At 35.6% G+C, this 21,803-nt stretch overlaps 63 non-coding genes across 63 annotated transcripts; 30 read left to right on the forward strand and 33 right to left on the reverse strand.

The window, feature by feature from the left end:
• The first annotated feature begins 151 nt into the window (after window positions 1–151).
• Window positions 152–224, forward strand: TRNAT-UGU (transfer RNA threonine (anticodon UGU)). The gene has a single exon. It is a non-coding gene; the product is annotated as a tRNA-Thr (tRNA).
• Window positions 225–1,338: 1,114 nt separating this feature from the next.
• On the forward strand, window positions 1,339–1,411 carry TRNAT-AGU (transfer RNA threonine (anticodon AGU)). Its single transcript has one exon. It is a non-coding gene; the product is annotated as a tRNA-Thr (tRNA).
• Window positions 1,412–1,980: 569 nt separating this feature from the next.
• On the forward strand, window positions 1,981–2,053 carry TRNAT-UGU (transfer RNA threonine (anticodon UGU)). Its single transcript has one exon. It is a non-coding gene; the product is annotated as a tRNA-Thr (tRNA).
• A 339-nt stretch (window positions 2,054–2,392) lies between these two features.
• Window positions 2,393–2,465, forward strand: TRNAT-UGU (transfer RNA threonine (anticodon UGU)). The gene has a single exon. It is a non-coding gene; the product is annotated as a tRNA-Thr (tRNA).
• Window positions 2,466–2,631: 166 nt separating this feature from the next.
• On the forward strand, window positions 2,632–2,704 carry TRNAT-AGU (transfer RNA threonine (anticodon AGU)). The gene has a single exon. It is a non-coding gene; the product is annotated as a tRNA-Thr (tRNA).
• A 133-nt stretch (window positions 2,705–2,837) lies between these two features.
• On the forward strand, window positions 2,838–2,910 carry TRNAT-AGU (transfer RNA threonine (anticodon AGU)). Its single transcript has one exon. It is a non-coding gene; the product is annotated as a tRNA-Thr (tRNA).
• Window positions 2,911–3,488: 578 nt separating this feature from the next.
• Window positions 3,489–3,561, forward strand: TRNAT-AGU (transfer RNA threonine (anticodon AGU)). The gene has a single exon. It is a non-coding gene; the product is annotated as a tRNA-Thr (tRNA).
• Window positions 3,562–3,736: 175 nt separating this feature from the next.
• TRNAT-AGU (transfer RNA threonine (anticodon AGU)) lies at window positions 3,737–3,809 on the forward strand. Its single transcript has one exon. It is a non-coding gene; the product is annotated as a tRNA-Thr (tRNA).
• Window positions 3,810–4,172: 363 nt separating this feature from the next.
• On the forward strand, window positions 4,173–4,245 carry TRNAT-UGU (transfer RNA threonine (anticodon UGU)). Its single transcript has one exon. It is a non-coding gene; the product is annotated as a tRNA-Thr (tRNA).
• Window positions 4,246–4,378: 133 nt separating this feature from the next.
• Window positions 4,379–4,451, forward strand: TRNAT-UGU (transfer RNA threonine (anticodon UGU)). The gene has a single exon. It is a non-coding gene; the product is annotated as a tRNA-Thr (tRNA).
• Window positions 4,452–5,516: 1,065 nt separating this feature from the next.
• On the forward strand, window positions 5,517–5,589 carry TRNAT-AGU (transfer RNA threonine (anticodon AGU)). The gene has a single exon. It is a non-coding gene; the product is annotated as a tRNA-Thr (tRNA).
• A 363-nt stretch (window positions 5,590–5,952) lies between these two features.
• Window positions 5,953–6,025, forward strand: TRNAT-UGU (transfer RNA threonine (anticodon UGU)). Its single transcript has one exon. It is a non-coding gene; the product is annotated as a tRNA-Thr (tRNA).
• A 133-nt stretch (window positions 6,026–6,158) lies between these two features.
• TRNAT-UGU (transfer RNA threonine (anticodon UGU)) lies at window positions 6,159–6,231 on the forward strand. The gene has a single exon. It is a non-coding gene; the product is annotated as a tRNA-Thr (tRNA).
• A 372-nt stretch (window positions 6,232–6,603) lies between these two features.
• On the forward strand, window positions 6,604–6,676 carry TRNAT-AGU (transfer RNA threonine (anticodon AGU)). The gene has a single exon. It is a non-coding gene; the product is annotated as a tRNA-Thr (tRNA).
• A 133-nt stretch (window positions 6,677–6,809) lies between these two features.
• TRNAT-UGU (transfer RNA threonine (anticodon UGU)) lies at window positions 6,810–6,882 on the forward strand. Its single transcript has one exon. It is a non-coding gene; the product is annotated as a tRNA-Thr (tRNA).
• Window positions 6,883–7,015: 133 nt separating this feature from the next.
• On the forward strand, window positions 7,016–7,088 carry TRNAT-AGU (transfer RNA threonine (anticodon AGU)). The gene has a single exon. It is a non-coding gene; the product is annotated as a tRNA-Thr (tRNA).
• A 133-nt stretch (window positions 7,089–7,221) lies between these two features.
• TRNAT-UGU (transfer RNA threonine (anticodon UGU)) lies at window positions 7,222–7,294 on the forward strand. Its single transcript has one exon. It is a non-coding gene; the product is annotated as a tRNA-Thr (tRNA).
• A 166-nt stretch (window positions 7,295–7,460) lies between these two features.
• Window positions 7,461–7,533, forward strand: TRNAT-AGU (transfer RNA threonine (anticodon AGU)). The gene has a single exon. It is a non-coding gene; the product is annotated as a tRNA-Thr (tRNA).
• A 132-nt stretch (window positions 7,534–7,665) lies between these two features.
• TRNAT-UGU (transfer RNA threonine (anticodon UGU)) lies at window positions 7,666–7,739 on the forward strand. Its single transcript has one exon. It is a non-coding gene; the product is annotated as a tRNA-Thr (tRNA).
• Window positions 7,740–7,871: 132 nt separating this feature from the next.
• Window positions 7,872–7,944, forward strand: TRNAT-AGU (transfer RNA threonine (anticodon AGU)). The gene has a single exon. It is a non-coding gene; the product is annotated as a tRNA-Thr (tRNA).
• Window positions 7,945–8,077: 133 nt separating this feature from the next.
• Window positions 8,078–8,150, forward strand: TRNAT-AGU (transfer RNA threonine (anticodon AGU)). The gene has a single exon. It is a non-coding gene; the product is annotated as a tRNA-Thr (tRNA).
• Window positions 8,151–8,283: 133 nt separating this feature from the next.
• On the forward strand, window positions 8,284–8,356 carry TRNAT-UGU (transfer RNA threonine (anticodon UGU)). Its single transcript has one exon. It is a non-coding gene; the product is annotated as a tRNA-Thr (tRNA).
• A 166-nt stretch (window positions 8,357–8,522) lies between these two features.
• TRNAT-AGU (transfer RNA threonine (anticodon AGU)) lies at window positions 8,523–8,595 on the forward strand. The gene has a single exon. It is a non-coding gene; the product is annotated as a tRNA-Thr (tRNA).
• Window positions 8,596–8,727: 132 nt separating this feature from the next.
• On the forward strand, window positions 8,728–8,801 carry TRNAT-UGU (transfer RNA threonine (anticodon UGU)). Its single transcript has one exon. It is a non-coding gene; the product is annotated as a tRNA-Thr (tRNA).
• A 133-nt stretch (window positions 8,802–8,934) lies between these two features.
• On the forward strand, window positions 8,935–9,007 carry TRNAT-AGU (transfer RNA threonine (anticodon AGU)). The gene has a single exon. It is a non-coding gene; the product is annotated as a tRNA-Thr (tRNA).
• A 133-nt stretch (window positions 9,008–9,140) lies between these two features.
• Window positions 9,141–9,213, forward strand: TRNAT-UGU (transfer RNA threonine (anticodon UGU)). The gene has a single exon. It is a non-coding gene; the product is annotated as a tRNA-Thr (tRNA).
• Window positions 9,214–9,379: 166 nt separating this feature from the next.
• TRNAT-AGU (transfer RNA threonine (anticodon AGU)) lies at window positions 9,380–9,452 on the forward strand. Its single transcript has one exon. It is a non-coding gene; the product is annotated as a tRNA-Thr (tRNA).
• Window positions 9,453–9,584: 132 nt separating this feature from the next.
• Window positions 9,585–9,658, forward strand: TRNAT-UGU (transfer RNA threonine (anticodon UGU)). The gene has a single exon. It is a non-coding gene; the product is annotated as a tRNA-Thr (tRNA).
• Window positions 9,659–9,996: 338 nt separating this feature from the next.
• TRNAT-UGU (transfer RNA threonine (anticodon UGU)) lies at window positions 9,997–10,069 on the forward strand. The gene has a single exon. It is a non-coding gene; the product is annotated as a tRNA-Thr (tRNA).
• Window positions 10,070–10,954: 885 nt separating this feature from the next.
• Window positions 10,955–11,027, forward strand: TRNAP-AGG (transfer RNA proline (anticodon AGG)). Its single transcript has one exon. It is a non-coding gene; the product is annotated as a tRNA-Pro (tRNA).
• A 134-nt stretch (window positions 11,028–11,161) lies between these two features.
• Window positions 11,162–11,234, reverse strand: TRNAP-AGG (transfer RNA proline (anticodon AGG)). Its single transcript has one exon. It is a non-coding gene; the product is annotated as a tRNA-Pro (tRNA).
• Window positions 11,235–11,573: 339 nt separating this feature from the next.
• TRNAT-AGU (transfer RNA threonine (anticodon AGU)) lies at window positions 11,574–11,646 on the reverse strand. Its single transcript has one exon. It is a non-coding gene; the product is annotated as a tRNA-Thr (tRNA).
• Window positions 11,647–11,810: 164 nt separating this feature from the next.
• On the reverse strand, window positions 11,811–11,885 carry TRNAT-UGU (transfer RNA threonine (anticodon UGU)). The gene has a single exon. It is a non-coding gene; the product is annotated as a tRNA-Thr (tRNA).
• Window positions 11,886–12,018: 133 nt separating this feature from the next.
• On the reverse strand, window positions 12,019–12,091 carry TRNAT-AGU (transfer RNA threonine (anticodon AGU)). The gene has a single exon. It is a non-coding gene; the product is annotated as a tRNA-Thr (tRNA).
• A 167-nt stretch (window positions 12,092–12,258) lies between these two features.
• Window positions 12,259–12,331, reverse strand: TRNAT-AGU (transfer RNA threonine (anticodon AGU)). Its single transcript has one exon. It is a non-coding gene; the product is annotated as a tRNA-Thr (tRNA).
• Window positions 12,332–12,464: 133 nt separating this feature from the next.
• On the reverse strand, window positions 12,465–12,537 carry TRNAT-UGU (transfer RNA threonine (anticodon UGU)). The gene has a single exon. It is a non-coding gene; the product is annotated as a tRNA-Thr (tRNA).
• A 133-nt stretch (window positions 12,538–12,670) lies between these two features.
• Window positions 12,671–12,743, reverse strand: TRNAT-AGU (transfer RNA threonine (anticodon AGU)). Its single transcript has one exon. It is a non-coding gene; the product is annotated as a tRNA-Thr (tRNA).
• A 166-nt stretch (window positions 12,744–12,909) lies between these two features.
• TRNAT-UGU (transfer RNA threonine (anticodon UGU)) lies at window positions 12,910–12,982 on the reverse strand. Its single transcript has one exon. It is a non-coding gene; the product is annotated as a tRNA-Thr (tRNA).
• Window positions 12,983–13,115: 133 nt separating this feature from the next.
• TRNAT-AGU (transfer RNA threonine (anticodon AGU)) lies at window positions 13,116–13,188 on the reverse strand. The gene has a single exon. It is a non-coding gene; the product is annotated as a tRNA-Thr (tRNA).
• A 164-nt stretch (window positions 13,189–13,352) lies between these two features.
• On the reverse strand, window positions 13,353–13,427 carry TRNAT-UGU (transfer RNA threonine (anticodon UGU)). Its single transcript has one exon. It is a non-coding gene; the product is annotated as a tRNA-Thr (tRNA).
• A 133-nt stretch (window positions 13,428–13,560) lies between these two features.
• TRNAT-AGU (transfer RNA threonine (anticodon AGU)) lies at window positions 13,561–13,633 on the reverse strand. The gene has a single exon. It is a non-coding gene; the product is annotated as a tRNA-Thr (tRNA).
• A 166-nt stretch (window positions 13,634–13,799) lies between these two features.
• Window positions 13,800–13,872, reverse strand: TRNAT-UGU (transfer RNA threonine (anticodon UGU)). Its single transcript has one exon. It is a non-coding gene; the product is annotated as a tRNA-Thr (tRNA).
• Window positions 13,873–14,038: 166 nt separating this feature from the next.
• Window positions 14,039–14,111, reverse strand: TRNAT-AGU (transfer RNA threonine (anticodon AGU)). The gene has a single exon. It is a non-coding gene; the product is annotated as a tRNA-Thr (tRNA).
• A 133-nt stretch (window positions 14,112–14,244) lies between these two features.
• TRNAT-UGU (transfer RNA threonine (anticodon UGU)) lies at window positions 14,245–14,317 on the reverse strand. The gene has a single exon. It is a non-coding gene; the product is annotated as a tRNA-Thr (tRNA).
• Window positions 14,318–14,690: 373 nt separating this feature from the next.
• Window positions 14,691–14,763, reverse strand: TRNAT-AGU (transfer RNA threonine (anticodon AGU)). The gene has a single exon. It is a non-coding gene; the product is annotated as a tRNA-Thr (tRNA).
• Window positions 14,764–15,102: 339 nt separating this feature from the next.
• Window positions 15,103–15,175, reverse strand: TRNAT-UGU (transfer RNA threonine (anticodon UGU)). The gene has a single exon. It is a non-coding gene; the product is annotated as a tRNA-Thr (tRNA).
• Window positions 15,176–15,341: 166 nt separating this feature from the next.
• TRNAT-AGU (transfer RNA threonine (anticodon AGU)) lies at window positions 15,342–15,414 on the reverse strand. The gene has a single exon. It is a non-coding gene; the product is annotated as a tRNA-Thr (tRNA).
• Window positions 15,415–15,786: 372 nt separating this feature from the next.
• Window positions 15,787–15,859, reverse strand: TRNAT-UGU (transfer RNA threonine (anticodon UGU)). Its single transcript has one exon. It is a non-coding gene; the product is annotated as a tRNA-Thr (tRNA).
• A 133-nt stretch (window positions 15,860–15,992) lies between these two features.
• Window positions 15,993–16,065, reverse strand: TRNAT-UGU (transfer RNA threonine (anticodon UGU)). Its single transcript has one exon. It is a non-coding gene; the product is annotated as a tRNA-Thr (tRNA).
• A 339-nt stretch (window positions 16,066–16,404) lies between these two features.
• TRNAT-AGU (transfer RNA threonine (anticodon AGU)) lies at window positions 16,405–16,477 on the reverse strand. The gene has a single exon. It is a non-coding gene; the product is annotated as a tRNA-Thr (tRNA).
• A 578-nt stretch (window positions 16,478–17,055) lies between these two features.
• On the reverse strand, window positions 17,056–17,128 carry TRNAT-UGU (transfer RNA threonine (anticodon UGU)). Its single transcript has one exon. It is a non-coding gene; the product is annotated as a tRNA-Thr (tRNA).
• Window positions 17,129–17,501: 373 nt separating this feature from the next.
• On the reverse strand, window positions 17,502–17,574 carry TRNAT-AGU (transfer RNA threonine (anticodon AGU)). The gene has a single exon. It is a non-coding gene; the product is annotated as a tRNA-Thr (tRNA).
• A 372-nt stretch (window positions 17,575–17,946) lies between these two features.
• Window positions 17,947–18,019, reverse strand: TRNAT-AGU (transfer RNA threonine (anticodon AGU)). Its single transcript has one exon. It is a non-coding gene; the product is annotated as a tRNA-Thr (tRNA).
• A 133-nt stretch (window positions 18,020–18,152) lies between these two features.
• On the reverse strand, window positions 18,153–18,225 carry TRNAT-UGU (transfer RNA threonine (anticodon UGU)). Its single transcript has one exon. It is a non-coding gene; the product is annotated as a tRNA-Thr (tRNA).
• Window positions 18,226–18,597: 372 nt separating this feature from the next.
• Window positions 18,598–18,670, reverse strand: TRNAT-AGU (transfer RNA threonine (anticodon AGU)). The gene has a single exon. It is a non-coding gene; the product is annotated as a tRNA-Thr (tRNA).
• A 372-nt stretch (window positions 18,671–19,042) lies between these two features.
• On the reverse strand, window positions 19,043–19,115 carry TRNAT-AGU (transfer RNA threonine (anticodon AGU)). The gene has a single exon. It is a non-coding gene; the product is annotated as a tRNA-Thr (tRNA).
• A 133-nt stretch (window positions 19,116–19,248) lies between these two features.
• TRNAT-UGU (transfer RNA threonine (anticodon UGU)) lies at window positions 19,249–19,321 on the reverse strand. The gene has a single exon. It is a non-coding gene; the product is annotated as a tRNA-Thr (tRNA).
• A 166-nt stretch (window positions 19,322–19,487) lies between these two features.
• On the reverse strand, window positions 19,488–19,560 carry TRNAT-UGU (transfer RNA threonine (anticodon UGU)). Its single transcript has one exon. It is a non-coding gene; the product is annotated as a tRNA-Thr (tRNA).
• A 373-nt stretch (window positions 19,561–19,933) lies between these two features.
• Window positions 19,934–20,006, reverse strand: TRNAT-AGU (transfer RNA threonine (anticodon AGU)). The gene has a single exon. It is a non-coding gene; the product is annotated as a tRNA-Thr (tRNA).
• A 339-nt stretch (window positions 20,007–20,345) lies between these two features.
• TRNAT-UGU (transfer RNA threonine (anticodon UGU)) lies at window positions 20,346–20,418 on the reverse strand. Its single transcript has one exon. It is a non-coding gene; the product is annotated as a tRNA-Thr (tRNA).
• Window positions 20,419–21,028: 610 nt separating this feature from the next.
• On the reverse strand, window positions 21,029–21,101 carry TRNAT-UGU (transfer RNA threonine (anticodon UGU)). The gene has a single exon. It is a non-coding gene; the product is annotated as a tRNA-Thr (tRNA).
• A 339-nt stretch (window positions 21,102–21,440) lies between these two features.
• On the reverse strand, window positions 21,441–21,513 carry TRNAT-AGU (transfer RNA threonine (anticodon AGU)). The gene has a single exon. It is a non-coding gene; the product is annotated as a tRNA-Thr (tRNA).
• A 133-nt stretch (window positions 21,514–21,646) lies between these two features.
• Window positions 21,647–21,719, reverse strand: TRNAT-AGU (transfer RNA threonine (anticodon AGU)). The gene has a single exon. It is a non-coding gene; the product is annotated as a tRNA-Thr (tRNA).
• Between the last annotated feature and the right edge of the window lie 84 nt (window positions 21,720–21,803).

Here is a 21,803-nt window from a genome sequence, read left to right on the forward strand (position 1 = left end):
CGACTCTCGTCGGAGCCTCGCTGTTATGTTACTTGAACTAGATTTCGTAGCTATATAATATTGAAAAATTAAAATAATAGGGCAAAAGTTTCGATGAGATAATTTAGTTAATTTACTGAAATATTCTGCATTCATATCGCTTCAAAGCAAGGGTTCCGTGGCTTAGTGATTAAAGTGCCTGTCTTGTAAACAGGAGGTCATGAGTTCGATTCTCGTCGGAGCCTCGCTGTTATATTACTTGAACTAGATTTCGTAGCTATTAAATTTTGAAAAATTGAAAATAATTGTTGATTTAGATATGCATATATGCAAACAATAGTGTAAAAGTTCCGATGATATAATTTAGTTAATTTACTGAAATATTCAGAATTCATATCGCATCACAGCAAAGGCTCCGTGGTTTAGTGGTTAAAGCGCCTGTTTAGTAAACAGGAGATCATGAGATCGATTGTCGTCGGAGCCCTGCTGTTATGTTACTTGAACTAGATTTCGTAGCTGTTAAATTTTGAAAAATTAAAAATAATAGTTGATTTAGATGAGCATTTATGCAAACAATAGTGTAAAAGTTCCGATGAGATAATTTACTGAAATATTCAGAATTCATATCGCTTCAAAGCAAGGCCTTCGTGGCTTAGTGCTTAAAGCGCCTGTCTAGTAAACAGGAGATCATGAGCTCGTTTCTCGTCGGAGCCTCGCTGTTATGTTACTTGAACTAGATTTCGTAGCTGTTAAATTTTGAAAAAATTAAAAATAATTGTTGATTTAAATTCGCATTTATGCAAACAATAGAGTAAAAGTTCCGATGAGATAATTTAGTACAATTACTGGAATATTCAGAATTCATATCGCTTCAAAGCAATGGCTCCGTGGCTTATTGGTTAAAGCGCCTGTCTAGTAAACAGGAGATCATGAGTTCGGTTCTCGTCGGAGCCTCGCTGTTATGTTACTTGAACTAGATTTCGAAGCTGTTAAATTTATAAAAATTAAAAATAATAGTTGATTTAGATATGCATTTATGCAAACAATAGAGAAAAAGTTCCGATGAGATAATTTAGTTAATTTACTGGAATATTCAGAATTCATATCGCTTCAAAGCAATGGCTCCGTGGCTTATTGGTTAAAGCGCCTGTCTAGTAAACAGGGGATCATGAGTTCGATTCTCGTCGGAGCCTCGCTGTTATGTTACTTGAACTTGATTTCGTAGGTGTTAAACTTTGAAAAATTAAAAATAATAGTTGATTTAGATAAGCATATATGCAAACAATAGTGTTAAAGTTCCCATGAGATAATTTAGTTAATTTACTGAAATATGCAGCATTCATATCGCTTCACAGCAAAGGCTGCGTAGCTTAGTGGTTATAGCACCTGTCTAGTAAACAGGAGATCATGAGTTCGATTCTCGTCGGAGCCTCACTTTTATGTTACTTGAACTAGATTTCGTAGCTGTTAAATTTTGAAAAATTAAAAATAATAGTTGATTTAGGTGAGCATTTATGCAAACAATAGTGTAAAAGTTCCGATGAGATAATTTACTGAAATATTCAGAATTCATATCGCTTCAAAGCAAGGCCTTCGTGGCTTAGTGGTTAAAGCGCCTGTCTAGTAAACAGGAGATCATGAGTTCGATTCTCGTCGGAGCCTCGCTGTTATGTTACTTGAACTAGATTTCGTAGCTATTATATTTTGAAAAATAAAAACAATAGGGTAAAAATTCCGATGAGTTAATTTAGTTAAATTACTGGACTATTCAGCATTCATGTCGCTTCAAAGCAAGGGCACCGTGGCTTAGTGGTTAAAGCGACTGTCTAGTCAACAGGAGAGCATGAGTTCGATTCTCGTCGGAGCTTTGCTGTTATGTTAATTGATCTAGATTTCGTAGCTATTAAAGTTTGAAAAATTAAAACAATAGGGTAAAAATTCCAATGAGTTAATTTAGTTAAATTACTGAAATATTCTGCATTCATATCGCTTCAATGCAAGGGCTCTGTGGCTTAGTGGTTAAAGCGCCTGTCTTGTAAACAGGAGATAATGAGTTCGATTCTCGTCGGAGCCTCGCTGTTATATTACTTGAACTAGATTTCGTAGCTATTAAATTTTGAAAAATTAAAATAATAGGTCAAAAGTTCCGATGAGATAATTTAGTTAAATTACTGGAATATTCAGCATTCATGTCGCTTCAAAGCAAGGGTTCCGCGGCTTAGTGGTTAAAGCGCCTGTCTAGTAAACAGGAGATCATGAGTTCGATTCTCGTCGGAGCTTCGCTGTTATGTTACTTGAACTAGATTTCGTAGCTATATAATATTGAAAAATTAAAATAATAGGGCAAAAGTTTCGATGAGATAATTTAGTTAATTTACTGAAATATTCTGCATTCATATCGCTTCAAAGCAAGGGTTCCGTGGCTTAGTGATTAAAGCGCCTGTCTTGTAAACAGGAGGTCATGAGTTCGATTCTCGTCGGAGCCTCGCTGTTATATTACTTGAACTAGATTTCGTAGCTATTAAATTTTGAAAAATTGAAAATAATTGTTGATTTAGATATGCATATATGCAAACAATAGTGTAAAAGTTCCGATGATATAATTTAGTTAATTTACTGAAATATTCAGAATTCATATCACTTCAAAGCAAGGGCTCCGTGGCTTAGTGGTTTAAGCGCCTGTCTAGTAAACAGGAGATCATGAGTTCGATTCTCGTCGGAGCCTCGCTGTTAAGTTACTTGAACTAGACTTCGTAGCTATATAATTTTGAAAAATTAAAATAATAGGGCAAAAGTTCCGATGAGATAATTTAGTTTAATTACTGGAATATTCAGCATTCAAGTCGCTTCAAAGCAAGGGCTCCGTGGCTTAGTGGTTAAAGCGCCTGTCTAGTAAACAGGAGATCATGAGTTCGATTCTCGTCGGAGCCTCGCTGTTATGTTACTTGAACTAGATTTCGTAGCTATATAATTTTGAAAAATTAAAATAATAGGGCAAAAGTTTCGATGAGATAATTTAGTTAATTTACTGAAATATTCTGCATTCATATCGCTTCAATGCAAGGCCTTCGTGGCTTAGTGGTTAAAGCGCCTGTCTAGTAAACAGGAGATCATGAGTTCGATTCTCGTCGGAGCCTCGCTGTTATGTTACTTGAACTAGATTTCGTAGCTATTAAATTTTGAAAAATAAAAACAATAGGGTAAAAATTCCGATGAGTTAATTTAGTTAAATTACTGGACTATTCAGCATTCATGTCGCTTCAAAGCAAGGGCTCCGTGGCTTAGTGGTTAAAGCGACTGTCTAGTCAACAGGAGAGCATGAGTTCGATTCTCGTCGGAGCCTTGCTGTTATGTTACTTGAACTAGATTTCGAAGCTGTTAAATTTATAAAAATTAAAAATAATAGTTGATTTAGATATGCATTTATGCAAACATTAGAGAAAAAGTTCCGATGAGATAATTTAGTTAATTTACTGGAATATTCAGAATTCATATCGCTTCAAGGCAATGGCTCCGTGGCTTATTGGTTAAAGCGCCTGTCTAGTAAACAGGAGATCATGAGTTCGATTCTCGTCGGAGCCTCGCTGTTATGTTACTTGAACTAGGTTTCGTAGGTGTTAAACTTTGAAAAATTAAAAATAATACTTGATTTAGATATGCATTTTTGCAAACAATAGAGTAAAAGTTCCGATGAGATAATTTAATTAAATTACTGAAATTACTGAAATATTTTGCATTCATATCGCTTCACAGCAAAGGCTGCGTAGCTTAGTGGTTATAGCACCTGTCTAGTAAACAGGAGATCATGAGTTCGATTCTCGTCGGAGCCTCACTTTTATGTTACTTGAACTAGATTTCGTAGCTGTTAAATTTTGAAAAATTAAAAATAATAGTTGATTTAGATGAGCATTTATGCAAACAATAGTGTAAAAGTTCCGATGAGATAATTTACTGAAATATTCAGCATTCATGTCGCTTCAAAGCAAGGGCTCCGTGGCTTAGTGGTTAAAGCGACTGTCTAGTCAACAGGAGAGCATGAGTTCGATTCTCGTCGGAGCCTTGCTGTTATGTTAATTGATCTAGATTTCGTAGCTATTAAAGTTTGAAAAATTAAAACAATAGGGTAAAAATTCCAATGAGTTAATTTAGTTAAATTACTGAAATATTCTGCATTCATATCGCTTCAATGCAAGGGCTCTGTGGCTTAGTGGTTAAAGCGCCTGTCTTGTAAACAGGAGATAATGAGTTCGATTCTCGTCGGAGCCTCGCTGTTATATTACTTGAACTAGATTTCGTAGCTATTAAATTTTGAAAAATTAAAATAATAGGTCAAAAGTTCCGATGAGATAATTTAGTTAAATTACTGGAATATTCAGCATTCATATCGCTTCAAAGCAAGGGCTCCGTGGCTTAGTGATTAAAGCGCCTGTCTTGTAAACAGGAGGTCATGAGTTCGATTCTCGTCGAAGCCTCGCTGTTATATTACTTGAACTAGATTTCGTAGCTATTAAATTTTGAAAAATTGAAAATAATTGTTGATTTAGATATGCATATATGCAAACAATAGTGTAAAAGTTCCGATGATATAATTTAGTTAATTTACTGAAATATTCAGAATTCATATCACTTCAAAGCAAGGGCTCCGTGGCTTAGTTGTTTAAGCGCCTGTCTAGTAAACAGGAGATCATGAGTTCGATTCTCGTCGGAGCCTCGCTGTTAAGTTACTTGAACTAGACTTCGTAGCTATATAATTTTGAAAAATTAAAATAATAGGGCAAAAGTTCCGATGAGATAATTTAGTTAAATTACTGGAATATTCAGCATTCAAGTCGCTCCAAGGCAAGGGCTCCGTGGCTTAGTTGTTTAAGCGCCTGTCTAGTAAACAGGAGATCATGAGTTCGATTCTCGTCGGAGCCTCGCTGTTAAGTTACTTGAACTAGACTTCGTAGCTATATAATTTTGAAAAATTAAAATAATAGGGCAAAAGTTCCGATGAGTTAATTTAGTTAAATTACTGGACTATTCAGCATTCATGTCGCTTCAAAGCAAGGGCTCCGTGGCTTAGTGGTTAAAGCGACTGTCTAGTCAACAGGAGAGCATGAGTTCGATTCTCGTCGGAGCCTTGCTGTTATGTTACTTGAACTAGATTTCGAAGCTGTTAAATTTATAAAAATTAAAAATAATAGTTGATTTAGATATGCATTTATGCAAACATTAGAGAAAAAGTTCCGATGAGATAATTTAGTTAATTTACTGGAATATTCAGAATTCATATCGCTTCAAAGCAATGGCTCCGTGGCTTATTGGTTAAATCGCCTGTCTAGTAAACAGGAGATCATGAGTTCGATTCTCGTCGGAGCCTCGCTGTTATGTTACTTGAACTAGATTTCGTAGGTGTTAAAATTTGAAAAATTAAAAATAATAGTTGATTTAGATATGCATTTTTGCAAACAATAGAGTAAAAGTTCCGATGAGATAATTTAATTAAATTACTGAAATTACTGAAATATTTTGCATTCATATCGCTTCACAGCAAAGGCTGCGTAGCTTAGTGGTTATAGCACCTGTCTAGTAAACAGGAGATCATGAGTTCGATTCTCGTCGGAGCCTCACTTTTATGTTACTTGAACTAGATTTCGTAGCTGTTAAATTTTGAAAAATTAAAATTAATAGTTGATTTAGATGAGCATTTATGCAAACAATAGTGTAAAAGTTCCGATGAGATAATTTACTGAAATATTCAGCATTCATGTCGCTTCAAAGCAAGGGCTCCGTGGCTTAGTTGTTAAAGCGACTGTCTAGTCAACAGGAGAGCATGAGTTCGATTCTCGTCGGAGCCTTGCTGTTATGTTAATTGATCTAGATTTCGTAGCTATTAAAGTTTGAAAAATTAAAACAATAGGGTAAAAATTCCAATGAGTTAATTTAGTTAAATTACTGAAATATTCTGCATTCATATCGCTTCAATGCAAGGGCTCTGTGGCTTAGTGGTTAAAGCGCCTGTCTTGTAAACAGGAGATAATGAGTTCGATTCTCGTCGGAGCCTCGCTGTTATATTACTTGAACTAGATTTCGTAGCTATTAAATTTTGAAAAATTAAAATAATAGGTCAAAAGTTCCGATGAGATAATTTAGTTAAATTACTGGAATATTCAGCATTCATATCGCTTCAAAGCAAGGGCTCCGTGGCTTAGTGATTAAAGCGCCTGTCTTGTAAACAGGAGGTCATGAGTTCGATTCTCGTCGAAGCCTCGCTGTTATATTACTTGAACTAGATTTCGTAGCTATTAAATTTTGAAAAATTGAAATTAATTGTTGATTTAGATATGCATATATGCAAACAATAGTGTAAAAGTTCCGATGATATAATTTAGTTAATTTACTGAAATATTCAGAATTCATATCACTTCAAAGCAAGGGCTCCGTGGCTTAGTTGTTTAAGCGCCTGTCTAGTAAACAGGAGATCATGAGTTCGATTCTCGTCGGAGCCTCGCTGTTAAGTTACTTGAACTAGACTTCGTAGCTATATAATTTTGAAAAATTAAAATAATAGGGCAAAAGTTCCGATGAGATAATTTAGTTAAATTACTGGAATATTCAGCATTCAAGTCGCTTCAAGGCAAGGGCTCCGTGGCTTAGTGGTTAAAGCGCCTGTCTAGTAAACAGGAGATCATGAGTTCGATTCTCGTCGGAGCCTCGCTGTTATGTTACTTGAACTAGATTTCGTAGCAATATAATTTTGAAAAATTAAAATAATAGTGCAAAAGTTTCGATGAGATAATTTAGTTAATTTACTGAAATATTCTGCATTCATATCGCTTCAATGCAAGGGCTCTGTGGCTTAGTGGTTAAAGCGCCTGTCTTGTAAACAGGAGATCATGAGTTCGATTTTCGTCGGAGCCTCGCTGTTATATTACTTGAACTAGATTTCGTAGCTATTAAATTTTGAAAAATTAAAATAATAGGGCAAAAGTTCCGATGAGATAATTTAGTAAAATTAATGGAATATTCAGCATTCATGTCGCTTCAAAACAAGGGTTCCGTGGCTTAGTGGTTAAAGCGCCTGTCTAGTAAACAGGAGATCATGAGTTCGATTCTCGTCGGAGCCTCGCTGTTATGTTACTTGAACTAGATTTCGTAGCTATATAATATTGAAAAATTAAAATAATAGGGCAAAAGTTTCGATGAGATAATTTAGTTAATTTACTGAAATATTCTGCATTCATATCGCTTCAAAGCAAGGGTTCCGTGGCTTAGTGATTAAAGCGCCTGTCTTGTAAACAGGAGGTCATGAGTTCGATTCTCGTCGGAGCCTCGCTGTTATATTACTTGAACTAGATTTCGTAGCTATTAAATTTTGAAAAATTGAAAATAATTGTTGATTTAGATATGCATATATGCAAACAATAGTGTAAAAGTTCCGATGATATAATTTAGTTAAATTACTGAAATATTCAGAATTCATATCACTTCAAAGCAAGGGCTCCGTGGCTTAGTGGTTTAAGCGCCTGTCTAGTAAACAGGAGATCATGAGTTCGATTCTCGTCGGAGCCTCGCTGTTAAGTTACTTGAACTAGACTTCGTAGCTATATAATTTTGAAAAATTAAAATAATAGGGCAAAAGTTTCGATGAGATAATTTAGTTAATTTACTGAAATATTCTGCATTCATATCGCTTCAATGCAAGGCCTTCGTGGCTTAGTGGTTAAAGCGCCTGTCTTGTAAACAGGAGATCATGAGTTCGATTCTCGTCGGAGCCTCGCTGTTATGTTACTTGAACTAGATTTCGTAGCTATTAAATTTTGAAAAAAAAAACAATAGGGTAAAAATTCCGATGAGTTAATTTAGTTAAATTACTGGACTATTCAGCATTCATGTCGCTTCAAAGCAAGGGCTCCGTGGCTTAGTGGTTAAAGCGCCTGTCTAGTAAACAGGAGATCATGAGTTCGATTCTCGTCGGAGCCTCGCTGTTATGTTACTTGAACTAGATTTCGTAGCAATATAATTTTGAAAAATTAAAATAATAGTGCAAAAGTTTCGATGAGATAATTTAGTTAATTTACTGAAATATTCTGCATTCATATCGCTTCACAGCAAAGGCTGCGTAGCTTAGTGGTTATAGCACCTGTCTAGTAAACAGGAGATCATGAGTTCGATTCTCGTCGGAGCCTCACTTTTATGTTACTTGAACTAGATTTCGTAGCTATATAATATTGAAAAATTAAAATAATAGGGCAAAAGTTTCGATGAGATAATTTAGTTAATTTACTGAAATATTCTGCATTCATATCGCTTCAAAGCAAGGGTTCCGTGGCTTAGTGATTAAAGCGCCTGTCTTGTAAACAGGAGGTCATGAGTTCGATTCTCGTCGGAGCCTCGCTGTTATATTACTTGAACTAGATTTCGTAGCTATTAAATTTTGAAAAATTGAAAATAATTGTTGATTTAGATATGCATATATGCAAACAATAGTGTAAAAGTTCCGATGATATAATTTAGTTAAATTACTGAAATATTCAGAATTCATATCACTTCAAAGCAAGGGCTCCGTGGCTTAGTGGTTTAAGCGCCTGTCTAGTAAACAGGAGATCATGAGTTCGATTCTCGTCGGAGCCTCGCTGTTAAGTTACTTGAACTAGACTTCGTAGCTATATAATTTTGAAAAATTAAAATAATAGGGCAAAAGTTTCGATGAGATAATTTAGTTAATTTACTGAAATATTCTGCATTCATATCGCTTCAATGCAAGGCCTTCGTGGCTTAGTGGTTAAAGCGCCTGTCTTGTAAACAGGAGATCATGAGTTCGATTCTCGTCGGAGCCTCGCTGTTATGTTACTTGAACTAGACTTCGTAGCTATATAATTTTGAAAAATTAAAATAATAGGGCAAAAGTTCCGATGAGATAATTTAGTTAAATTACTGGAATATTCAGCATTCAAGTCGCTTCAAGGCAAGGGCTCCGTGGCTTAGTGGTTAAAGCGCCTGTCTAGTAAACAGGAGATCATGAGTTCGATTCTCGTCGGAGCCTCGCTGTTATGTTACTTGAACTAGATTTCGTAGCTATATAATATTGAAAAATTAAAATAATAGGGCAAAAGTTTCGATGAGATAATTTAGTTAATTTACTGAAATATTCTGCATTCATATCGCTTCAAAGCAAGGGTTCCGTGGCTTAGTGATTAAAGCGCCTGTCTTGTAAACAGGAGGTCATGAGTTCGATTCTCGTCGGAGCCTCGCTGTTATATTACTTGAACTAGATTTCGTAGCTATTAAATTTTGAAAAATTGAAAATAATTGTTGATTTAGATATGCATATATGCAAACAATAGTGTAAAAGTTCCGATGATATAATTTAGTTAAATTACTGAAATATTCAGAATTCATATCACTTCAAAGCAAGGGCTCCGTGGCTTAGTGGTTTAAGCGCCTGTCTAGTAAACAGGAGATCATGAGTTCGATTCTCGTCGGAGCCTCGCTGTTAAGTTACTTGAACTAGACTTCGTAGCTATATAATTTTGAAAAATTAAAATAATAGGGCAAAAGTTTCGATGAGATAATTTAGTTAATTTACTGAAATATTCTGCATTCATATCGCTTCAATGCAAGGCCTTCGTGGCTTAGTGGTTAAAGCGCCTGTCTTGTAAACAGGAGATCATGAGTTCGATTCTCGTCGGAGCCTCGCTGTTATGTTACTTGAACTAGATTTCGTAGCTATTAAATTTTGAAAAAAAAAACAATAGGGTAAAAATTCCGATGAGTTAATTTAGTTAAATTACTGGACTATTCAGCATTCATGTCGCTTCAAAGCAAGGGCTCCGTGGCTTAGTGGTTAAAGCGACTGTCTAGTCAACAGGAGAGCATGAGTTCGATTCTCGTCGGAGCCTTGCTGTTATGTTAATTGATCTAGATTTCGTAGCTATTAAAGTTTGAAAAATTAAAACAATAGGGTAAAAATTCCAATGAGTTAATTTAGTTAAATTACTGAAATATTCTGCATTCATATCGCTTCAATGCAAGGGCTCTGTGGCTTAGTGGTTAAAGCGCCTGTCTTGTAAACAGGAGATAATGAGTTCGATTCTCGTCGGAGCCTCGCTGTTATATTACTTGAACTAGATTTCGTAGCTATTAAATTTTGAAAAATTGAAAATAATTGTTGATTTAGATATGCATATATGCAGACAATAGTGTAAAAGTTCCGATGAGATAATTTAGTTAATTTACTGAAATATTCAGCATTCATATCGCTTCAAAGCAAGGGCTCCGTGGCTTAGTTGTTAAAGCGCCTGTCAAGGAAACAGGGGATCATGAGTTCGATTCTCGTCGAAGCCTCGCTGTAATGTTACTTGAACTAGATTTCGTAGCTATCAAACTTTGGAAAAATTAAAAAATAATAGTTGATTTAGATATCCATTTATGCAAACAATAGGGTAAAAGTTCCGAAGACATAATTTAGTTAATTTACTGAAATATTCAGCATTCATATCGCTTCAAAGCAAGGGCACCGTGGCCTAGTGGTTAAAGCGCCTGTCTAGGAAACAGGAGATCATGAGTTCAATTCTCGTCGGAGGCTCGCTGTTATATTACTTGAACTAGATTTCGTAGCTATTAAATTTTGAAAAATTAAAAGTAATAGTTGATTTAGATATGCATATATGCAAACAATAGTGTAAAAGTTCCAACGAGATAATTTAGTTAATTTACTGAAATATTCAGCATTCATATCGCTTCAAAGCAAGGGCTCCGTGGCTTAGTTGTTAAAGCGCCTGTCAAGGAAACAGGGGATCATGAGTTCGATTCTCGTCGAAGCCTCGCTGTAATGTTACTTGAACTAGATTTCGTAGCTATTAAATTTTGAAAAATTAAAAATAATAGTTGATTTAGATATGCATATATGCAAACAATTGTGCAAAAGTTCCGATGAGATAATTAAGTTAATTTACTGAAATATTCAGCATTCATATCGCTTCAAAGCAAGGGCTCCGTGGCTCAGTGGTTAAAGCGCCTGTCTAGGAAACAGGAGATCATGAGTTCGATTCTCGTTGGAGCCTCGCTGTTATGTTACTTGAACTAGATTTCGTAGCTATCAAATTATTAAAAATAATAGTTGATTTAGATCAACTATTATTTTTAATTTTTCTAAAATTTGATAGCTACGAAATCTAGTTCAAGTAACATAACAGCGAGGCTCCGACGAGAATCGAACTCATGATCTCCTGTTTCCTAGACTGGCGCTTTAACCACTAAGCCACGGACCCCTTGCTTTGAAGCGATATGAATGCAGAATATTTCAGTAAATTAACTAAATTATCTCAAAGGAACTTTTGCCCTGTTATTTTAATTTTTCAAAATTTAATAGCTTCGAAATCTAGTTCAATCAACATAACAGCGGGGCTCCGACGAGAATCGAACTCATGATCTCCTGTTTACTAGACAGGCGCTTTAACCACTAAGCCACGGCGCCCTTGCTTTGAAGCGACATGAATGCTGAATATTCCAGTAATTTATCTAAATTAACTCATCGGAATTTTTACCCTATTGTTTTAATTTTTCAAAATTTAATAGCTACGAAATCTAGGTCAAGTAACATAACAGCAAGGCTCCGACGAGAATCGAACTCATGATCTCCTGTTTACTAGACAGGCGCTTTAACCACTAAGCCACGGAGCCCTTGCTTTGAAGCGATATGAATGCTGAATATTTCAGTAAATTAACTAAATTATCTCATGGGAACTTTTACAGTATTGTTTTCATATATGAATATCTAAATCAACTATTATTTTTAATTTTTCAAAATTTAATAGCTTCGAAATCTAGTTCAAGTAATATAACAGCGATGCTCCGACGAGAATCGAACTCATGATCTCCTGTTTACAAGACAGGCGCTTTAACCACTAAGCCACGGAGCCCTTGCTTTGAAGCGATATGAATGCTGAATATAGCAGTAATTTAACTAAATTAACTCATCGGAATTTTTACCCTATTGTTTTAATTTTTCAAAATTTAATAGCGGCGAAATCTAGGTCAAGTAACATAACAGCAAGGCTCCGACGAGAATCGAACTCATGATCTCCTGTTTACTAGACAGGCGCTTTAACCACTAAGCCACGGAGCCCTTGCTTTGAAGCGATATGAATGCTGAATATTTCAGTAAATTATCTAAATTATCTCATGGGAACTTTTACACTATTGTTTTCATATATGAATATCTAAATCAACTATTATTTTTAATTTTTCAAAAATTATATAGCTACGAAATCTAGTTCAAGTAACATAACTGCGAGGCTCCGACGAGAATCGAACTCATGATCTCCTGTTTACTAAACAGGCGCTTTAACCACTAAGCCACGGAGCCCTTGCTTTGAAGCGACATGAATGCTGAATATTGCAGTAATTTAACTAAATTAACTCATCGGAATTTTTACCCTATTGTTTTAATTTTTCAAAATTTAATAGCTACGAAATCTAGGTCAAGTAACATAACAGCCAGGCTCCGACAAGAATCGAACTCATGATCTCCTGTTTACAAGACAGGCGCATTAACCACTAAGCCACGGAGCCCTTGCTTTGAAGCGATATGAATGCTGAATATTTCAGTAAATTAACTAAATTATCTCTTGGGAACTTTTGCCCTATTATTTTAATTTTTCAAAATTATATAGCTACGAAATCTTGTTCAAGTAACATAACAGCGAGGCTCCGACGAGAATCGAACTCATGATCTCCTGTTTACTAGACAGGCGCTTTAACCACTAAGCCACGGAGCCCTTGCTTTGAAGCGATATGAATGCTGAATATTTCAGTAAATTAACTAAATTATCACATCGGAAATTTTACACTATTGTTTGCTTATATGCATATCTAAATCAACTATTGTTTTCAATTTTTCAATATTTAATAGCTTCGAAATCTAGTTCAAGTAATATAACAGCGAGGCTCCGACGAGAATCGAACTCATGATCTCCTGTTTACAAGACAGGCGCTTTAACCACTAAGCCACGGAGCCCTTGCTTTGAAGCGGTATGAATGCTGAATATTCCAGTAATTTAACTATATTAACTCATCGGAATTTTTACCCTATTGTTTTAGTTTTTCAAAATTTAATAGCTACGAAATCTAGGTCAAGTAACATAACAGCAAGGCTCCGACGAGAATCGAACTCATGATCTCCTGTTTACTAGACAGGCGCTTTAACCACTAAGCCACGGAGCCCTTGCTTTGAAGCGATATGAATGCTGAATATTTCAGTAAATTAACTAAATTATCTCATGGGAACTTTTACAGTATTGTTTTCATATATGAATATCTAAATCAACTATTATTTTTAATTTTTCAAAATTTAATAGCTTCGAAATCTAGTTCAAGTAATATAACAGCGATGCTCCGACGAGAATCGAACTCATGATCTCCTGTTTACAAGACAGGCGCTTTAACCACTAAGCCACGGAGCCCTTGCTTTGAAGCGATATGAATGCTGAATATAGCAGTAATTTAACTAAATTAACTCATCGGAATTTTTACCCTATTGTTTTAATTTTTCAAAATTTAATAGCGGCGAAATCTAGGTCAAGTAACATAACAGCAAGGCTCCGACGAGAATCGAACTCATGATCTCTTGTTTACTAGACAGGCGCTTTAACCACTAAGCCACGGAGCCCTTGCTTTGAAGCGATATGAATGCTGAATATTTCAGTAAATTATCTAAATTATCTCATGGGAACTTTTACACTATTGTTTGCTTATATGCATATCTAAATCAACTATTGTTTTTAATTTTTCAATATTTAATAGCTTCGAAATCTAGTTCAAGTAACATAACAGCGAGGCTCCGGCGAGAATCGAACTCATGATCTCCTGTTTACAAGACAGGCGCTTTAACCACTAAGCCACGGAGCCCTTGCTTTGAAGCGACATGAATGCTGAATATTTCAGTAAATTAACTAAATTATCTCATGAGAACTTTAACACTATTGTTTGCATATATGCATATCTAAATCAACTATTATTTTTAATTTTTCAAAATTTAATAGCTTCGAAATCTAGTTCAATCAACATAACAGCGGGGCTCCGACGAGAATCGAACTCATGATCTCCTGTTTACTAGACAGGCGCTTTAACCACTAAGCCACGGAGCCCTTGCTTTGAAGCGATATGAATGCAGAATATTTCAGTAAATTAACTAAATTATCTCATGGGACCTTTTGCCCTATTATTTTAATTTTTCAAAATTATATAGCTACGAAATCTAGTTCAAGTAACATAACAGTGAGGCTCCGACGAGAATCGAACTCATGATCTCCTGTTTACAAGACAGGCGCTTTAACCACTAAGCCACAGAGCCCTTGCTTTGAAGCGATATGAATGCTGAATATTTCAGTAAATTAACTAAATTATCACATCGGAACTTTTACACTATTGTTTGCTAATATGCATATCTAAATCAACTATTATTTTTTAATTTTTCAAAATTTAATAGCTTCGAAATCTAGTTCAATCAACATAACAGCGGGGCTCCGACGAGAATCGAACTCATGTTCTCCTGTTTACTAGACAGGCGCTTTAACCACTAAGCCACGGCACCCTTGCATTGAAGCGACATGAATGCTGAATATTCCAGTAATTTATCTAAATTAACTCATCGGAATTTTTACCCTATTGTTTTAATTTTTCAAAATTTAATAGCTACGAAATCTAGGTCAAGTAACATAACAGCAAGGCTCCGACGAGAATCGAACTCATGATCTCCTGTTTACTAGACAGGCGCTTTAACCACTAAGCCACGGAGCCCTTGCTTTGAAGCGATATGAGTGCAGAATATTTCAGTAAATTAACTAAATTTTCTCATGGGAACTTTTGCCCTATTATTTTAATTTTTCAAAATTATATAGCTACGAAATCTAGTTCAAGAAACATAACAGCGAGGCTTCGACGAGAATCGAACTCATGATCTCCTGTTTACTAGACAGGCGCTTTAATCACTAAGCCACGGAGCCCTCGCTTTGCAGCGACATGAATGCTGAATATTCCAGTAATTTATCTAAATTAACTCATCGGAATTTTTACCCTATTGTTTTAATTTTTCAAAATTTAATAGCTACGAAATCTAGTTCAAGTAACATAACAGCGAGGCTCCGACGAGAATCGAACTCATGATCTCCTGTTTACAAGACAGGCGCTTTAACCACTAAGCCACGGAGCCCTTGCTTTGAAGCGACATGAATGCTGAATATTTCAGTAAATTAACTAAATTATCTCATGAGAACTTTAACACTATTGTTTGCATATATGCATATCTAAATCAACTATTATTTTTAATTTTTCAAAATTTGATAGCTTCGAAATCTAGTTCAATCAACATAACAGCGTGGCTCCGACGAGAATCGAACTCATGATCTCCTGTTTACTAGACAGGCGCTTTAACCACTAAGCCACGGAGCCCTTGCTTTGAAGCGATATGAATGCTGAATATTTCAGTAAATTAACTAAATTATCTCATGGGAACTTTTTCACTATTGTTTGCATATTTGCATATCTAAATCAACTATTATTTTTAATTTTTCAAAATTTAATAGCTTCGAAATCTAGTTCAAGTAATATAACATCAAGGCTCCAACGAGAACCGAACACATGATCTCCTGTTTACAAGACTGGCGCTTTAACCACTAAGCCACGGAGCCCTTGCTTTGAAGCGATATGAATGCAGAATATTTCAGTAAATTAACTAAATTATCTCATGGGACCTTTTGCCCTATTATTTTAATTTTTCAAAATTATATAGCTACGAAATCTAGTTCAAGTAACATAACAGCGAGGCTCCGACGAGAATCGAACTCATGATCTCCTGTTTACAAGACAGGCGCTTTAACCACTAAGCCACGGAGCCCTTGCTTTGAAGCGATATGAATGCAGAATATTTCAGTAAATTAACTAAATTATCTCATGGGACCTTTTGCCCTATTATTTTAATTTTTCAAAATTATATAGCTACGAAATCTAGTTCAAGTAACATAACAGCGAGGCTCCGACGAGAATCGAACTCATGATCTCCTGTTTACAAGACAGGCGCTTTAACCACTAAGCCACGGAGCCCTTGCTTTGAAGCGATATGAATGCAGAATATTTCAGTAAATTAACTAAATTATCTCATGGGAATTTTTGCCCTATTGTTTTAATTTTTCAAAATTTAATAGCTACGAAATCTAGGTCAAGTAACATAACAGCAAGGCTCCGACGAGAATCGAACACATGATCTCCTGTTTACTAGACAGGCGCTTTAACCACTAAGCCACGGAGCCCTTGCTTTGAAGCGATATGAATGCAGAATATTTCAGTAAATTAACTAAATTATCTCATGGGACCTTTTGCCCTATTATTTTAATTTTTCAAAATTATATAGCTACGAAATCTAGTTCAAGTAACATAACAGCAAGGCTCCGACGAGAATCGAACTCATGATCTCCTGTTTACTAGACAGGCGCTTTAACCACTAAGCCACGGAGCCCTTGCTTTGAAGCGATATGAATGCAGAATATTTCAGTAATTTATCTAAATTAACTCATCGGAATTTTTACCCTATTGTTTTAATTTTTCAAAATTTAATAGCTACGAAATCTAGGTCAAGTAACATAACAGCAAGGCTCCGACGAGAATCGAACTCATGATCTCCTGTTTACTAGACAGGCGCTTTAACCACTAACCCACGGAGCCCTTCCTTTGAAGCGATATGAATGCTGAATATTTCAGTAAATTAACTAAATTATCTCATGGGAACTTTTTCACTATTGTTTGCATATTTGCATATCTAAATCAACTATTATTTTTAATTTTTCAAAATTTAATAGCTTCGAAATCTAGTTCAAGTAATATAACATCAAGGCTCCAACAAGAACCGAACACATGATCTCCTGTTTACAAGACTGGCGCTTTAACCACTAAGCCACGGAGCCCTTGCTTTGAAGCGATATGAATGCAGAATATTTCAGTAAATTAACTAAATTATCTCATGGGGCCTTTTGCCCTATTATTTTAATTTTTCAAAATTATATAGCTACGAAATCTAGTTCAAGTAACATAACAGCGAGGCTCCGACGAGAATCGAACTCATGATCTCCTGTTTACAAACCAGGCGCTTTAACCACTAAGCCACGGAGCCCTTGCTTTGAAGCGATATGAATGCTGAATATTTCAGTAAATTAACTAAATTATCACATCGGAACTTTCACACTATTGTTTGCTTATATGCATATCTAAATCAACTATTATTTTTTAATTTTTCAAAATTTAATAGCTTCGAAATCTAGTTCAATCAACATAACAGCGGGGCTCCGACGAGAATCGAACTCATGATCTCCTGTTTACTAGACAGGCGCTTTAACCACTAAGCCACGGCGCCCTTGCTTTGAAGCGACATGAATGCTGAATATTCCAGTAATTTATCTAAATTAACTCATCGGAATTTTTACCCTATTGTTTTAATTTTTCAAAATTTAATAGCTACGAAATCTAGGTCAAGTAACATAACAGCAAGGCTCCGACGAGAATCGAACTCATGATCTCCTGTTTACTAGACAGGCGCTTTAACCACTAAGCCACGGAGCCCTTGCTTTGAAGCGATATGAATGCTGAATATTTCAGTAAATTAACTAAATTATCTCATGGGAACTTTTTCACTATTGTTTGCATATATGCATATCTAAATCAACTATTATTTTTAATTTTTCAAAATTTAATAGCTTCGAAATCTAGTTCAAGTAATATAACAGCAAGGCTCCGACCAGAATCGAACACATGATCTCCTGTTTACAAGACTGGCGCTTTAACCACTAAGCCACGGAGCCCTTGCTTTGCAGCGATATGAAAGCAGAATATTTCAGTAAATTAACTAAATTATCTCATGGGAACTTTTGCCCTATTATTTTAATTTTTCAAAATTATATAGCTACGAAATCAAGTTCAAGTAACATAACAGCGAGGCTCCGACGAGAATCGAACTCATGATCTCCTGTTTACTAGACAGGCGCTTTAACCACTAAGCCACGGAGCCCTTGCTTTGAAGCGATATGAATGCAGAATATTTCAGTAAATTAACTAAATTTTCTCATGGGAACTTTTGCCCTATTATTTTAATTTTTCAAAATTTAATAGCTACGAAATCTAGTTCAAGTAACATAACAGCGAGGCTCCGACGAGAATCGAACTCATGATCTCGTGTTTACAAGACAGGCGCTTTAACCACTAAGCCACGGAGCCCTTGCTTTGAAGCGACATGAATGCTGAATATTTCAGTAAATTAACTAAATTATCTCATGAGAACTTTAACACTATTGTTTGCATATATGCATATCTAAATCAACTATTATTTTTAATTTTTCAAAATTTAATAGCTTCGAAATCTAGTTCAATCAACATAACAGCGGGGCTCCGACGAGAATCGAACTCATGATCTCCTGTTTACTAGACAGGCGCTTTAACCACTAAGCCACGGCGCCCTTGCTTTGAAGCGACATGAATGCTGAATATTCCAGTAATTTATCTAAATTAACTCATCGGAATTTTTACCCTATTGTTTTAATTTTTCAAAATTTAATAGCTACGAAATCTAGGTCAAGTAACATAACAGCAAGGCTCCGACGAGAATCGAACTCATGATCTCCTGTTTACTAGACAGGCGCTTTAACCACTAAGCCACGGAGCCCTTGCTTTGAAGCGATATGAATGCTGAATATTTCAGTAAATTAACTAAATTATCTCATGGGAACTTTTTCACTATTGTTTGCATATATGCATATCTAAATCAACTATTATTTTTAATTTTTCAAAATTTAATAGCTTCGAAATCTAGTTCAAGTAATATAACAGCAAGGCTCCGACCAGAATCGAACACATGATCTCCTGTTTACAAGACTGGCGCTTTAACCACTAAGCCACGGAGCCCTTGCTTTGCAGCGATATGAAAGCAGAATATTTCAGTAAATTAACTAAATTATCTCATGGGAACTTTTGCCCTATTATTTTAATTTTTCAAAATTATATAGCTACGAAATCAAGTTCAAGTAACATAACAGCGAGGCTCCGACGAGAATCGAACTCATGATCTCCTGTTTACTAGACAGGCGCTTTAACCACTAAGCCACGGAGCCCTTGCTTTGAAGCGATATGAATGCAGAATATTTCAGTAAATTAACTAAATTTTCTCATGGGAACTTTTGCCCTATTATTTTAATTTTTCAAAATTTAATAGCTACGAAATCTAGTTCAAGTAACATAACAGCGAGGCTCCGACGAGAATCGAACTCATGATCTCGTGTTTACAAGACAGGCGCTTTAACCACTAAGCCACGGAGCCCTTGCTTTGAAGCGACATGAATGCTGAATATTTCAGTAAATTAACTAAATTATCTCATGAGAACTTTTTCACTATTGTTTGCATATATGCATATCTAAATCAACTATTATTTTTAATTTTTCAAAATTTAATAGCTTCGAAATCTAGTTCAAGTAACATAACAGTGAGGCTCCGACGAGAATCGAACTCATGATCTCCTGTTTACAAGACAGGCGCTTTAACCACTAAGCCACGGAGCCCTTGCTTTGAAGCGATATGAATGCTGAATATTTCAGTAAATTAACTAAATTATCACATCGGAACTTTTACACTATTGTTTGCTAATATGCATATCTAAATCAACTATTATTTTTTAATTTTTCAAAATTTAATAGCTTCGAAATCTAGTTCAATCAACATAACAGCGGGGCTCCGACGAGAATCGAACTCATGATCTCCTGTTTACTAGACAGGCGCTTTAACCACTAAGCCACGGCACCCTTGCTTTGAAGCGACATGAATGCTGAATATTCCAGTAATTTATCTAAATTAACTCATCGGAATTTTTACCCTATTGTTTTAATTTTTCAAAATTTAATAGCTACGAAATCTAGGTCAAGTAACATAACAGCAAGGCTCCGACGAGAATCGAACTCATGATCTCCTGTTTACTAGACAGGCGCTTTAACCACTAAGCCACGGAGCCCTTGCTTTGAAGCGATATGAATGCAGAATATTTCAGTAAATTAACTAAATTTTCTCATGGGAACTTTTGCCCTATTATTTTAATTTTTCAAAATTATATAGCTACGAAATCTAGTTCAAGAAACATAACAGCGAGGCTTCGACGAGAATCGAACTCATGATCTCCTGTTTACTAGACAGGCGCTTTAATCACTAAGCCACGGAGCCCTCGCTTTGCAGCGACATGAATGCTGAATATTCCAGTAATTTAACTAAATTAACTCATCGGAATTTTTACCCTATTGTTTTAATTTTTCAAAATTTAATAGCTACGAAATCTAGTTCAAGTAACATAACAGCGAGGCTCCGACGAGAATCGAACTCATGATCTCCTGTTTACAAGACAGGCGCTTTAACCACTAAGCCACGGAGCCCTGCTTTGAAGCGACATGAATGCTGAATATTTCAGTAAATTAACTAAATTATCTCATGAGAACTTTAACACTATTGTTTGCATATATGCATATCTAAATCAACTATTATTTTTAATTTTTCAAAATTTAATAGCTTCGAAATCTAGTTCAATCAACATAACAGCGGGGCTCCGACGAGAATCGAACTCATGATCTCCTGTTTACTAGAAAGGCGCTTTAACCACTAAGCCACGGAGCCCTTGCTTTGAAGCGATATGAATGCTGAATATTTCAGTAAATTAACTAAATTATCTCATGGGAACTTTTTCACTATTGTTTGCATATTTGCATATCTAAATCAACTATTATTTTTAATTTTTCAAAATTTAATAGCTTCGAAATCTAGTTCAAGTAATATAACATCAAGGCTCCAACGAGAACCGAACACATGATCTCCTGTTTACAAGACTGGCGCTTTAACCACTAAGCCACGGAGCCCTTGCTTTGAAGCGATATGAATGCAGAATATTTCAGTAAATTAACTAAATTATCTCATGGGACCTTTTGCCCTATTATTTTAATTTTTCAAAATTATATAGCTACGAAATCTAGTTCAAGTAACATAACAGCGAGGCTCCGACGAGAATCGAACTCATGATCTCCTGTTTACAAGACAGGCGCTTTAACCACTAAGCCACGGAGCCCTTGCTTTGAAGCGATATGAATGCAGAATATTTCAGTAAATTAACTAAATTATCTCATGGGAATTTTTGCCCTATTGTTTTAATTTTTCAAAATTTAATAGCTACGAAATCTAGGTCAAGTAACATAACAGCAAGGCTCCGACGAGAATCGAACACATGATCTCCTGTTTACTAGACAGGCGCTTTAACCACTAAGCCACGTAGCCCTTGCTTTGAAGCGATATGAATGCAGAATATTTCAGTAAATTAACTAAATTATCTCATGGGACCTTTTGCCCTATTATTTTAATTTTTCAAAATTATATAGCTACGAAATCTAGTTCAAGTAACATAACAGCAAGGCTCCGACGAGAATCGAACTCATTATCTCCTGTTTACTAGACAGGCGCTTTAACCACTAAGCCACGGAGCCCTTGCTTTGAAGCGATATGAATGCAGAATATTTCAGTAATTTATCTAAATTAACTCATCGGAATTTTTACCCTATTGTTTTAATTTTTCAAAATTTAATAGCTACGAAATCTAGGTCAAGTAACATAACAGCAAGGCTCCGACGAGAATCGAACTCATGATCTCCTGTTTACTAGACAGGCGCTTTAACCACTAAGCCACGGAGCCCTTGCTTTGAAGCGATATGAATGCTGAATATTTCAGTAAATTAACTAAATTATCACATCGGAACTTTTACACTATTGTTTGCTT

The sequence above is a fragment of the Phalangium opilio genome, unplaced genomic scaffold, assembly GCF_054372755.1.
Source record: "Phalangium opilio isolate 3A_F unplaced genomic scaffold, DU_Popi_V2 ptg000019l_1, whole genome shotgun sequence".
Classification (NCBI taxonomy): Eukaryota; Metazoa; Arthropoda; class Arachnida; order Opiliones; family Phalangiidae; genus Phalangium; species Phalangium opilio.